Source organism: Copadichromis virginalis, linkage group LG23 (genome assembly GCF_057382275.1).
Source record: "Copadichromis virginalis isolate Kocher_CV1m ecotype Utaka linkage group LG23, C_Virginalis_male_GT1.1, whole genome shotgun sequence".
Classification (NCBI taxonomy): Eukaryota; Metazoa; Chordata; class Actinopteri; order Cichliformes; family Cichlidae; genus Copadichromis; species Copadichromis virginalis.
Window position 1 is genome coordinate 18406836 of NC_140639.1, and position 12344 is coordinate 18419179.

The 12344-nt window shown below is 43.0% G+C and overlaps 2 long non-coding RNA genes across 2 annotated transcripts; both read right to left on the reverse strand.

Moving 5' to 3' along the window:
- Positions 1–2088: 2088 nt before the first annotated feature.
- On the reverse strand, positions 2089–2789 carry LOC146680593 (uncharacterized). The gene is made up of 3 exons (XR_014918185.1): positions 2613–2789; positions 2406–2461; positions 2089–2274 (listed from the first exon to the last, which is right to left on the reverse strand). It is a non-coding gene; the product is annotated as an uncharacterized LOC146680593 (long non-coding RNA).
- A 6831-nt stretch (positions 2790–9620) lies between these two features.
- On the reverse strand, positions 9621–10834 carry LOC146680594 (uncharacterized). The gene is made up of 4 exons (XR_014917869.1): positions 10727–10834; positions 10144–10318; positions 9834–9999; positions 9621–9675 (listed from the first exon to the last, which is right to left on the reverse strand). It is a non-coding gene; the product is annotated as an uncharacterized LOC146680594 (long non-coding RNA).
- Between the last annotated feature and the right edge of the window lie 1510 nt (positions 10835–12344).

Consider the following 12344-nt stretch of genomic DNA (forward strand, 5'->3'; position numbering starts at 1 on the left):
AAATGCAAGCATTTGCAGCACCGCAAACGTTCATTCTCCGGTTCCAATGCCTTCTTGTTTTTTCTTTGACGCACAAAAAAGGAATGTACAAAACAAAAGGAGAACAATGCCGGTCCGTACAAAGACAGACTCGACGAAAAGACAAAGAAAAGATACGAGGAAAAATCAAAGGAGTGAAAGGGTCAGACCCTTACGAGCACACAGAGTGGACAAAGGACGTTAGCGTGCTGCCCAACTTTCACCACGCTCAGATTTATAATTATACGGTTCTTTGAGTGAGTGCACACACTCATGAAGCTTAGTAACTTCAGGTCACTGCAACAAGCCCAGGTACAGTTTACCGACGAATGGGTACAGGACCTTGAAATGCACCGTGTAGAAAGTAAAGACCATCGTACGAACAAAGGTAAGTTTACCAGTCTCACAAATCGTCGTCATAAATACACATTCGTTAACCGTTTATTAATAGGACCTTTGAGCTCAACGGTAATTAATTAGTAGTGGAAATAATTTCTGGTATGCATTACAGAAATGTAGCAGTGACAATAATATTGTATGCTGTAATCATACTGGACAATTAGTGATACAAAACAACTGTTTTATCCTGTGAATAAAAGTATATGTTTTTGTCAATGTACCATGGTAATAACAGAAGCGAAACGCAATATTGTGTCAGGACAATTCACTATTTATGCACAATAAACAAAAGAGCATAGTGCGACAATTTCTGTTCAGCGCCAGACTTGCTTGTAACCTATATCACCAATTATGTTAAGAAAAATGACGTATTAACTACTACAAAACTCTGACCTTTGTGGGAATGCTTGGAGCAGACTAACCTGTGAGCTGGAGTGTTCTGGGACGTTATATTTGTCAGGGTCCTGGGCCATGTGGGCCTAGTATTCTTAGTTTCTTGTATTTTTGTATTTCGTTCCTTATTTAGGCCATGTTTCCTGAGTTGTCCTGTTGTGTTGTTCCCTAAGTGTTTTCCCTTCGTGACTCTTACCCCCTGTGTGCCCCTCTGTGTATTTTTGAGCCCTCGTCTCTCTTTGTGTTTATTCCATGTTTCCCCTGACCCAGCGTTTCTAGTTCCTTGTGATGTTTGTAATATGGTACTTGTGTGATTTATTCTGTGGCTTCTAGTTTTGATCCCTTGCCCTTCATGTCTCTCTGTGTCCCCTCTGTTCTGTGTAATTGTGTGTCTTTGCATGTTTGAGTTTGTTTTCTGTCCCTCTGCATTGTGCATTATGTTCTCATGGTTGGTCTTTTGTTACTCCCTCTAGTCTAGTTTCTTGTGTTCCAAGCTGAGTATTTCCCTCCGCGTATTTTGGGTCTTAGAGTCCTCTGCCTTATGGTTTATGTCTCTGTGTTTCTTAGTTGCTTTCTTCACTGTGTCAAGTTTGCGTCTCTGTATGATACTTCCTGTTTTACTTTGATGGTCCATGTCTTATGTGAATGTGTCCTGCTTTGCTTGTCTCGTCCAGCCTGATTACTCCCATCTGTGCTCTCCTTCTGTGTCTCATTCCCTCGTTATCCCTCTGTGTATTTAAGCCCTGTGTTTCTCTGAGTCAGCGTCGCGTCGTCCCTCATGCTGTGTGTGTCTCCCCGTGTCTTCTGGTATGTGTTACAATTAGCTCTTCCCAGTTTAGTTTTGCATTGCTTTTGTATCACTGTTATCGTTTGTCACCTGTCAGTAGTGATGGGCAGATGAAGCCCCATGAAGCACTGAAGCTTTTCATCCAATTGGTTCACCCCAACGCGAAGCTTCATGAAGCTTCATTTGCTCTAGCAGGACACCTACTGGACGTAAAAATAATAGCTGGCATGAATTTGAAGAGTGTGGCATTTTGCACACAGCCTGTAAATGTCAACAACAAAAGGAGTGTGTAAAACATGTATATTGTAGTGATGGCAGTATACTGTGTATATTTATAGTGGCAGTATGGGAAATGATTATTTGGAAATGCTTGAAATGGAAATGATCATTTACTGTGAGGTGAGGTGTGGTTGGGGTGTGGACAGTAGTTGTGCTTTTGTAACGTTGAGGTATGGACAGTTACACACTGAGGCTTTGAGCCTCAGTCCTGCCTGTTCACATTTTATTCTGTAAAAACTAAATTTTCACTGCTTTTATGACCTTTTTAGTGGGGAGAACATAGCTAGGATTTAATGATTTAACAAATCTTTTGAATCCTTTGTCCTCCACAATGCTAAATGGCTGGGATTCCTCAATCACCATGCTGACCAGGTCTTCATCTATTTGAGATTGTTCTCCTGAGGAAAGACAATAAAGACAAAGCACAAATATAAATATCACACACGTAACTTATAACAGTTGTATAATATTGTTATATCATTTAGTAACATTACTGCATCCTATATTATCATTGCATTTGATCACTCACCTGGTCTTGCTCCACAATCGGTGTCCCCCTTATTCTCATGCAAAGCTCTGTAGTGCCTAAGCATTGATGAGGTGTTGTTGTTGTTATATCCCAGCTCCCTGGCACATAGCAAACACTTCACCTTGTACAAAAGTCAAGACAGCTCAACATAAATTGTATTGCACCATCAGTATCATGAAAATACATCTTCTGTAGAAATTTACATACCTTGTTGGGAGGAATAAGATCAAAATGTTCCCACACAGGGGAGGACATCCTCCTCTTCTTAGCTGGCTCCATTCTCTCCTGACTTTCCTCACTCTCATAAACCTCCAAACGGTCTCCAAACTCTCACTAACCGCAACTCTCCATCAAACACCCACATTTTTGAATGAAGTCTGAGGGGTTTATATCGCTGTCATATCTCGCAGCAAAGTTCGAACCACTTAATGAACCAGTCACGTGGTACAGCCGGGCAGCGAGGCTTCGGACGTCATCATTTTGAGCTCCTCCCATAAACGAAGCAAGCCTCGATACGCACTTCGCGGAAACGCCCCCTCCATTACTCGACACACGCTCCGAAGCCTCGATACAGAACGTCCCATCACTACCTGTCAGCGATAAAGCTGCATTTTGAGTTCAGTTCTGTTTTCCCGTGAGTTTGCGTTTGGGTCCTATTTTCCTGCCTGCCACACACCGTTACATGACAATATTTGATATATCCAGACCATCCGTCGGCTCTTACTTCGGAAACATGGCTTAAAAAAATTCTCTTCAACGACTTAATCCGATATAAAAAAATGATCTCTTTACCCGTCGGCTTCCCGTGGCTGTCATGCGACCGGCTATTGCAGTTAATAATACAACAGCTTCTTGCCATTTTTTGGGTTTCTTTTTATCGCTGTGTAACTGAGTTCAATTGAAAGCCTGCGTGCGCTAGTACCTCTTGCCACAAGTTCTCAGAATCCTTTGCGGTTTTACCCCTGAATGACGTCACATTTGATATCAAGATGGCGCCGAGTATGGCAGCCTCGTCGCGAGCTCCCCCAAGCAACGGCTTTCTTCTGTGTTTAATTTTACTTTTCCTTTATTTTTTCACGAGCAGCACTTGTCTCCTTGTGTACGACCGACAAACCTTACTGGACATAAAAGACGGTCTTTCTTATAACTTTCCGGAGTTCAAGTTTTGCAACACAGACGCTCCGTTTGCAGACCCCCCATTCATCTCACCTGAGACGCCTTTGTTCTCTGGCCCTGGAGGCCGCAAACGCCGACGCAGAGGGAGAAGATCTGGCGTTCTGGTTCGACTGAGACGGCACACTTACAGACCACCGTTACCCAGTTTATTACTGGCTAATGTGCAGTCTCTGGAGAACAAGCTGTGCGAGCTTCGGGCACGGATCTCATTCCAGCGAGAGATGCGGGACTGCTGCGTGATCTGCCTCACAGAAACCTGGCTATCGGACAAAGTACCGGACTCCGCAATACAACTGCCGGGGTTCTCTGTGCACCGCGCGGACAGGTCACAGGATCTTACTGGGAAAAGCAGAGGCGGTGGTGTGTGTTTCATGATCAACAACAGCTGGTGTGATTATGCGAACGTGCACCCGGTCAAATCCTTCTGCTCACCGGACCTGGAGTACCTGATGATTAAGTGCCGGCCATTCTGGCTACCGAGGGAATTTACAGCAGTGATTATTACGGCTGTTTACATTCCCCCACAAGCCGACACTGACCGTGCACTCAGGGAACTGTACAGCGCGATCAGCAGTGAGGAAACCGCACACCCAGAGGCAGCGTTTATCACAGCCGGAGACTTTAATAAGGGAAACCTGAAGAAAGTCTCACCAAAACTCCATCAACACATCCTTTTTAACACACATGGAAACCGGCTACTCGACCACTGTTACACCTCTTTCCGGGATGCGTACAAAGCCCTCCCCCGCGCCCCATTCGGCCAATCAGATCACTGCTCCATCCTGCTCCTGCCCGCCTACAGGCAGAAGCTGAAACAGGAAGCTCCAACCTGGAGGGCGGTGCACTGTTGGACGGACCAATCGGAGTCTGCGCTGCGGGACTGTTTTGATCACGCGGACTGGGAAATGTTTCACGTGGCCGCCAGAGACATTGATGAATACACAGACTCAGTCTGTGGATTTATCAGGAAATGCGTGGAAGATGTCGTCCCATCCAGAACAGTTAAATCCTTCCCAAATCAAAAACCCTGGATTAACGGAGATGTTCGCGCGGCACTGGCGGCACGGAACACCGCCTTTGCCTCCGCAAACACATCGGACTACAAACACGCACATTACCAACTCCGGAAGACAATCAAAGCAGCCAAATGTGAGTACAGGGACAGGGTGGAGCAACAGTTTGACAACCCTCGGAGTATGTGGCAGGGACTAAACACGATCACAGACTTTAGAGGGAAAACCAGCACACCGCAGACCACAGCCTCTCTGTGTGAGGATCTAAACGTATTCTACGCTAGATTCGACGCAGCGAACACCATGAGACCGGACAGTGTGCGCACCGCGGATGACGTCAGTGCGCACACTGTGTCTGAGGAGGATGTGCGGAAGTGCTTCAGGAAGGTGAACGCGCGCAAAGCTACTGGTCCGGACGGGATTCCCGGCCGCGTCCTCAAGTCATGCTGGCTGGAGTGTTCACACACATCTTCAACCTTTCCCTCTCTCTGTCTGTAGTCCCAGCCTGCTTCAAAATGGCCACCATCGTCCCTGTACCCAAATCCTCCACCATCTCCTCATTGAACGACTGGCGACCTGTAGCCCTGACCCCCATCGTAAGCAAATGCTTCGAGAAGCTGGTCAGGGACTTCATCTGCTCTGCACTACCCGACTCATTGGACCCTCTACAGTTTGCATACCGCCACAACAGGTCCACTGATGATGCCATAGCCCTGACACTACACACTGCCCTGTCACACCTGGAGAAGAGAGACACGTATGTGAGAATGCTGTTTGTAGATTACAGCTCAGCATTCAATACCATCATTCCCTCGAAGCTGGACAGGAAACTGCAGGATCTAGGACTGAGCAGCTCCCTCTGCAGCTGGATCCTTAGCTTCCTGTCTGACAGACGCCAGGTGGTCAGACTGGGCAGCATCACCTCATCCCCCATCACACTGAACACTGGTGCTCCACAGGGGTGTGTACTGAGCCCTCTCCTGTACTCACTCTACACCTACGACTGCACAGCCACTAACAGCTCCAACATCATTGTGAAGTTTGCGGATGACACTACAGTGGTGGGTCTTATCACCAACGGTGATGAGACGGCTTACAGGGAGGAGGTCAGCGCCCTGACCCACTGGTGTCAAGACAACCATCTCACCCTCAACGTCGCAAAGACAAAGGAGTTGATAGTGGACTTCCGGAGGTGCAGAGAAGTACACACCCCCATCACCATCAACGGCGCTGCTGTGGAGAGAGTGAGCAGCTTCCGGTTCCTTGGAGTACATCTGGCTGAGGATCTTACGTGGTCAGTACACACAAACAAAACAGTGAAGAAGGCGCAGCAGCGCCTCTTCTTTCTCAGGAGACTGAAAAGATTCGGCATGAGCCCCCGCATCCTCAGGACCTTCTATCACTGTGCCATTGAGAGCATCCTCACTGGATGCATCACCACCTGGTATGGCAACAGCACCGCCTACAACTGCAAAGCTCTCCAGCGAGTAGTGCGGTGCTCTGAACGGATAATTGGAGGTGAGCTTCCCTCCCTCCAAGACATCTACAGGAAGCGGTGCCTGAGGAAAGCGGGGAGGATCATCAAGGACTCCAGTCACCCCAGCCATAAACTGTTCAGACTGCTTCCATCAGGAAGGAGGTTCTGCAGCATCCGGTCCCGTACCAGCAGACTGAGAGACAGCTTCTTCCATCAGGCCATCAGACTGCTGAACACTTCATAGACACCTCAGCTTCACTACTGGAACTTCAACATTATGCACTCCATACTGTATATAAATGCCACTTGTTTTGCACATATTCAACTCTGTATATTTTATATATTTTATTATTATTATTATTATTATTATTATTATTATTATTATTTTTTTTTTTTTTTTTTTTTTTTTTTTTACTATTTAATTTGTAAAAATGTGTATATACACACACACACACACACACACACACACACACACACACACACACACACACACGTAGGAAAATATTTAGTATACACATCCAGAAATGCATACACTATTATATATTGTACATATATTTATTAGTTTCAGGTTGGCCATTCTTGTATTTTGCTCGTTTGTGTTGTTGTGTTTGCACATCTCTGTTGCTTGTGGGGCTCGCACACAAGAATTTCACTCGCATGTGCTGTGCCAGTGTGCCTGCACATGTGATGTAACAATAAAAGTGATTTGATTTGATTTGAGTTGATTTGATTTTCAATCTTTATCCTGGTGGGCCGGTCTCTAGTCAAAATGCCCGGGCTGATTTTTTTTTTTTGTCCCAGTCCAGCCTTGATCACCGGACATTTTGCAGAGTTCAAACGTGCAGCTGCAGCGTGGCCTGGAGTTTATGCAGGTGCAGACAGTGCTACTTCTGTAAGTAAGCCTAACAGCTTCCAGATCATTTATTCTGACAATATGGCAAGAAGGTCATAACTGCTTCAAGCACTTTTTGTATGATCTGGTCAGAGAGCAAGGACAGCAAGCAGTTCTCTGCCCTTGAAGAAAAGACATCTGCCCAAGATAAAGAAAACGTCCTCTCCAGAAGATGAGGAGACAATCTCCAAAGAGGCTGACTACATCACCGCTGATGATGAGTACCAGCCAGTGCCTGAATCCTCTTCTTTGATGAGGGTTGGGGGGCATCCCACTACTGAAGAGAGACTGCTCTACAATCCAGTAACCACTGGTATCAAACCAGGGCTCATCCTTTATGCAGTTCCCTTCATTAGCAGCCTGAGATCTACTTTTGACTTTTTAATGACAAAGGAGATCTTTCAGCTGCTGTGCACACTTACAAACCTGCACAGGAGGCAAAGGTGTGAGGATTGGAGGGTTATAGATGAAGTGGAAATGTGAGCCTACATCAGAATAAAGCAATACATAGCATGTGGGATGACAACACTGGAAGCTCTCTGGAAGTAAAAAAGGGAAAGGGGTTCAGACTCAAACTGACAGAGGAGCTCCAAGGACAATGTCTTTACTTCGGTAACCTTGGCAGAGGAACTCCTCAGATGAAAACTGGCACAGGGGAAACAACCTAGAGCTACCTTCCCAGCTCCTTAAGTTGCAACAGAGGAATATTTTGTTGCCTGTCTTTGGCTTCACCAAAACTACCATGGTGATATCCCAAATGCCAAAGCAATGGAGGAATGTGCTTCTTTTGACCACAACACACAGGGAACCAGCAGATCCCTGTGTGTGATGGGGAATAGAGGAAGCCTGGAAGCAAGAAGCAATCCTGGACTACAGTAGGCACAAATACAGCTTGAATAACTTAGAGAGGATGTTGGCAACTCGAGTTGTTGAAGGACAACTAACTGATGGCTGCTGGCTCTTTTCTCCAATCTCCTGGATGTCTTGGGATACGATGCCTTTGTCCCATCAGAAACAATTTCACAGAAGTGGGGGAGTCCTCTACAACCTACAAATAAAGAGTGATCCCGGAAGAGCTTGGGCACATGCTGGTGACCTCAACAATTGCAAGACGGCCTTGTCCCTTGATTCTCAGCCACTTCTGCCATTGATCTCAAGATACAGTAGTCTGAACCACAGTATGACCCACACCCCATCAACAAAATGAGAAGAAGGTGCAAAAGGCGCACCTCCAAGATTGGAACAGCAGCCCCTTGCACCAGGTGTAGAAAGTGTGCCTACAAAAACCACTCTACTGTGGTTAGAACATCTTGCTGCTTGAGGATGCACACAGAAGCACACACACTGAAATAGAAATTTTGATCATTTTTGTGGGCATTTCAGTGGTTATTTGGTCATTAAATTGCCTTTCTGGCCACTAACACACGATGACCAAAAATAAATAAAAAATTAAAAAAATAAATAAAGTAAAAATAAATCATTGTTACAAGTTACTGGTACTGACCTGCAATGGTGATTACAGAAAAACTTTATTGCTATTTTCTGTAGTAATACGTATTCAAAGGTTATAAGGATATGTATGTATGTATGTATGTGTGTGTGTGTGTGTGTGTGTGTGTGTGTGTGTGTGTATGTGTATATATGTGTATATGTATATGTATGTGTATACATGTATGTGTGTATATACGTGTATATACACACATACATGTATACGTATGTGTGTACATACGTATATACACACATACATGTATACGTGTGTGTGTATATACGTGTGTGTATATACGTATATACACACATGTGTGTATATACGTGTGTGTATATACGTGTGTGTGTACACGTGTGTGTGTATATACGTGTGTGTGTGTGTACACGTGTGTGTGTATATACGTGTGTGTGTGTACACGTGTGTGTGTACGTGTGTGTGTGTACGTGTGTGTGTGTACGTGTGTGTGTGTGTGTACGTGTGTGTGTGTGTACGTGTGTGTGTGTGTACACGTGTGTGTGTATACGTGTGTATATTCGTATGTACTGTTAGACATTTTATTGTATTTTTACAGTAACTTACTGGCAACACTATTGCCAGTAAGTTACTGTAATTACTGATCTACAGTATCTTTACTGTTGTGATGTTTTACAGTTCAACCACTTTACTGTAAACATATATAACAGTATAACAGCTTTACTGTAAATGTTGTTTGTGGTAATGCAGCTTTACTGTAAACGTGGTTTATGGTATAACACTGTAATTGTGTACAGTATAATTTGTTTAGACTGTAATTGTGTTTTACAGCATATAAAATAATATTAACATTCATATTCAATATAAGAACATTTACAAAAAACAATATAATTCAATAAAGTAGTCTCAGAATAGTGAATTAAACCAACATTTATTGTTGATATTTTTTTTAACAAGAAAAACATTTTTCAACTGAATAAAAACAATGTCAATAACCAAAATAAATAGAAGCGTACATGAAAACTACACAGTCCTTCACCTTTCTGTGTCTGATTTTTTTTTAAGGAAAACAGTTTTTAATTCCACTAAAAACAGGACAAACCCACCAGCATGAACATTAAATAAACTATTACAATTGTAAAACAAAAATCATTTACAAAATGTAATAATTATCAGTGGGTCCCAGGAAATAGACATGGGATTTAGATTTCCATTACCAGGATGGTCGGGTTCAGCGTAGTCTTTATCACCACCTGTCAAAGACACATCATCAATATTCATGTTTGCTCAGGTTATTCACTTGTTCACATCTGTCTGAGATCATTCATACTGTTGTATGGATGTGTGTACAGTATGTGTATTTGTGTAATTATCAGCTATGTAAAATATATTATCATCTCTGTATTCTTACCTAGTTGGAAGTCCTCCATTCAAACTCAGAGAGCCGCTGGAGGAAGGTGGTGATCCGAGGGCTGATGCTTGTAACCTTCCTCTTTACGACACGACCTGTCTTGCGGCTTGTACCAAGTTTTGCAGGGCATTTTGTTCCCATGTCTGGATTGATCCTCACAAAGAACCTTATAACGGAAAAAAGGCTGCTTTAATTTCAAAATTAAAACATACATTACAGCAATCACCTATATGTTTCTGCAACTGTAGTCAAGCTATCACATATATTTCATTCTTAAATGGTGTAAGCTTTAATGGTGTAAAGTATTTACCTCTGTATCATCTCCAGTGTGATGGACGCTGACTCCTGATACTCAAGGTTGAAAACGTAGTATGACGCAAAGAAGACAGCAAGGGTGCTGGCGAAGTCATGCATCTGCTCAGGCTCATAAAATACCTTGCCCTCCAAACTGATCATCTAGCGGCTTGCAGACATGAAATTATTCCCTAAAAACAGACAAGAGTCCAATAAGACAATGTGCTCACCCTTACAAATACGGTTTCCACAAGAATGCTGGATAGCAGGCCTCACACTGTACAAAAATAGAATCCACACGGTTTGCTGCTATTTCTCTTATTATTTATTATGTAATGAAAATTATGATCAATTACAGGAAAAAACTGCCTAATGTTTTGGCATTTTGGCCTGTGCTGAAATGTTAGGCTGTTTTTTCCTGTTGGTCATTGTGTATAATAAATAATAAGAGAAACAGCAGCAAACTGTGTGTATTCTATTTTTATACAATATAAAACAGACAAACCCCTGTTAAATAAGTTGTTGTGGGTACAAATACCACAATAATTACATAGATTTTTTACAAAAATATTACAAGAGGATTGAAACTATTTACTTACCAAGCGCTATTACCCTTGGTGTGATGGGTAAGGTCATCTCTCTCTCAACAGACATCTTGGTGGAAAAAGCCTTTAAAACACAAACACTGAGGCTACATCACACTGTCAGGGCAGGAGGACAGCAATGCACCACACTGGGCGGGAAAAGACAGAGAGACAATTGTTAATTTAATGTTGCATTTATTTAACCCTTGAAAAATATATTTACATAAGTAAATAAGAGAAAAAAACACACACAACCCATCTTTTCCAGAATAATTCAACTAATTGCTCTTTTGACCAACCTAACACAGACGTTACATGGTTTTCCTATGAAAAAGACCCTGGAAGACGTTGTATTAAAGGAAAAAAAACATGCTCCCCTTCCCACTTAAAAAAATAATAAATATTAAACTTAGGTTGGAGTTCCTGGCGCCACCAACCTAATGTTATATTAACTTTTTAATGTTGTGTACTGCAGCTCACACAAAATTAAATAAAGCAGGCTAACCTACATGAGCAAGTTCAAAACTGGATAAGATTGTTTTAGCAGTCTCTAAATTTCCCCCAAAAAAGTTGTCTTTCTTTATTCTCATTAAATGTGTATTTTTACCTGCTGCTTTAGCTGAAGCTAAATGTCCCACTGTTAGCGTGGCCAGCTTCTCAATAGTCATAGAACAGAAGCGCAGGAGGACAATGCACCACACTCGGCGGGAAAAAGACAAAGACTGTCGTTGCGCCTGTGTTCCTCGCCCCTCCCCGTGGAAAATATATATCTAAATATATATTTAAATAAGAAAAGAAAAAAAAACACACACAACCTATTTTTTTCCAGAATAATTCCGCTAATGTGTTATTTCGACCAAGCTAACACCGATTTTAAGCCCCCCCTCCCCCACACACACACAAAAAATATATGCTCTTAAAAATTAATAAACGAGTATGTTAGGTAGGAGAGTCCTTTGCATTACCTTATTACGTCCCGTTTGCAGTTTCCACACAGAGGTCCAACAATAACAAGGTGCAAAATCTTTTGTCCTCTCGAGCATATCGTAACGAAGAGTTAACAAAGTTGGCCTGTCTTTCCTTTCCTGTCAATCACTGGATCACAGGTCATGTCAGTCAGGATATGGAGTGGTGGTTGGTAGAGGTAGGTGGGTGGGCGGGGCCAGCATGCATTCAGTGTGTGTTTCACTAAGTTGGGTTGACTAGTTCCCAGAAGAGTTCTGTACATGTTGCACGTTCAGTAAATGAGCAATTCAGTTACTGCTCGACTGAGAAGCCTCCGCCAAATTATAACAATATTCTCCACTGACTGAAGTTCGCCTTTGGCAACGCAGTGGCAAGCACACATTTGCAGCAGCTGTGCATGTGCATACAACTGCATGCAGCAGATTAGATGATCAGAATTCTTGAACCTTACACACAGGCAAGTCCCCTAAAAAGTCAAAACCATAATACTTTCACTGGTATCATACTGACAAATGGCATAGGTTGGAGGAAAATCTGGAAGTGGTTGGCAGTGAAAGAGTTTAAATGTAATGCACTATTGCAACCAACCACTGAAAGAGTAAAAATACACAAACAGTATGATGAACCATTCAAATCACATAATACAGTAGCACTACTGCTAAAGTGT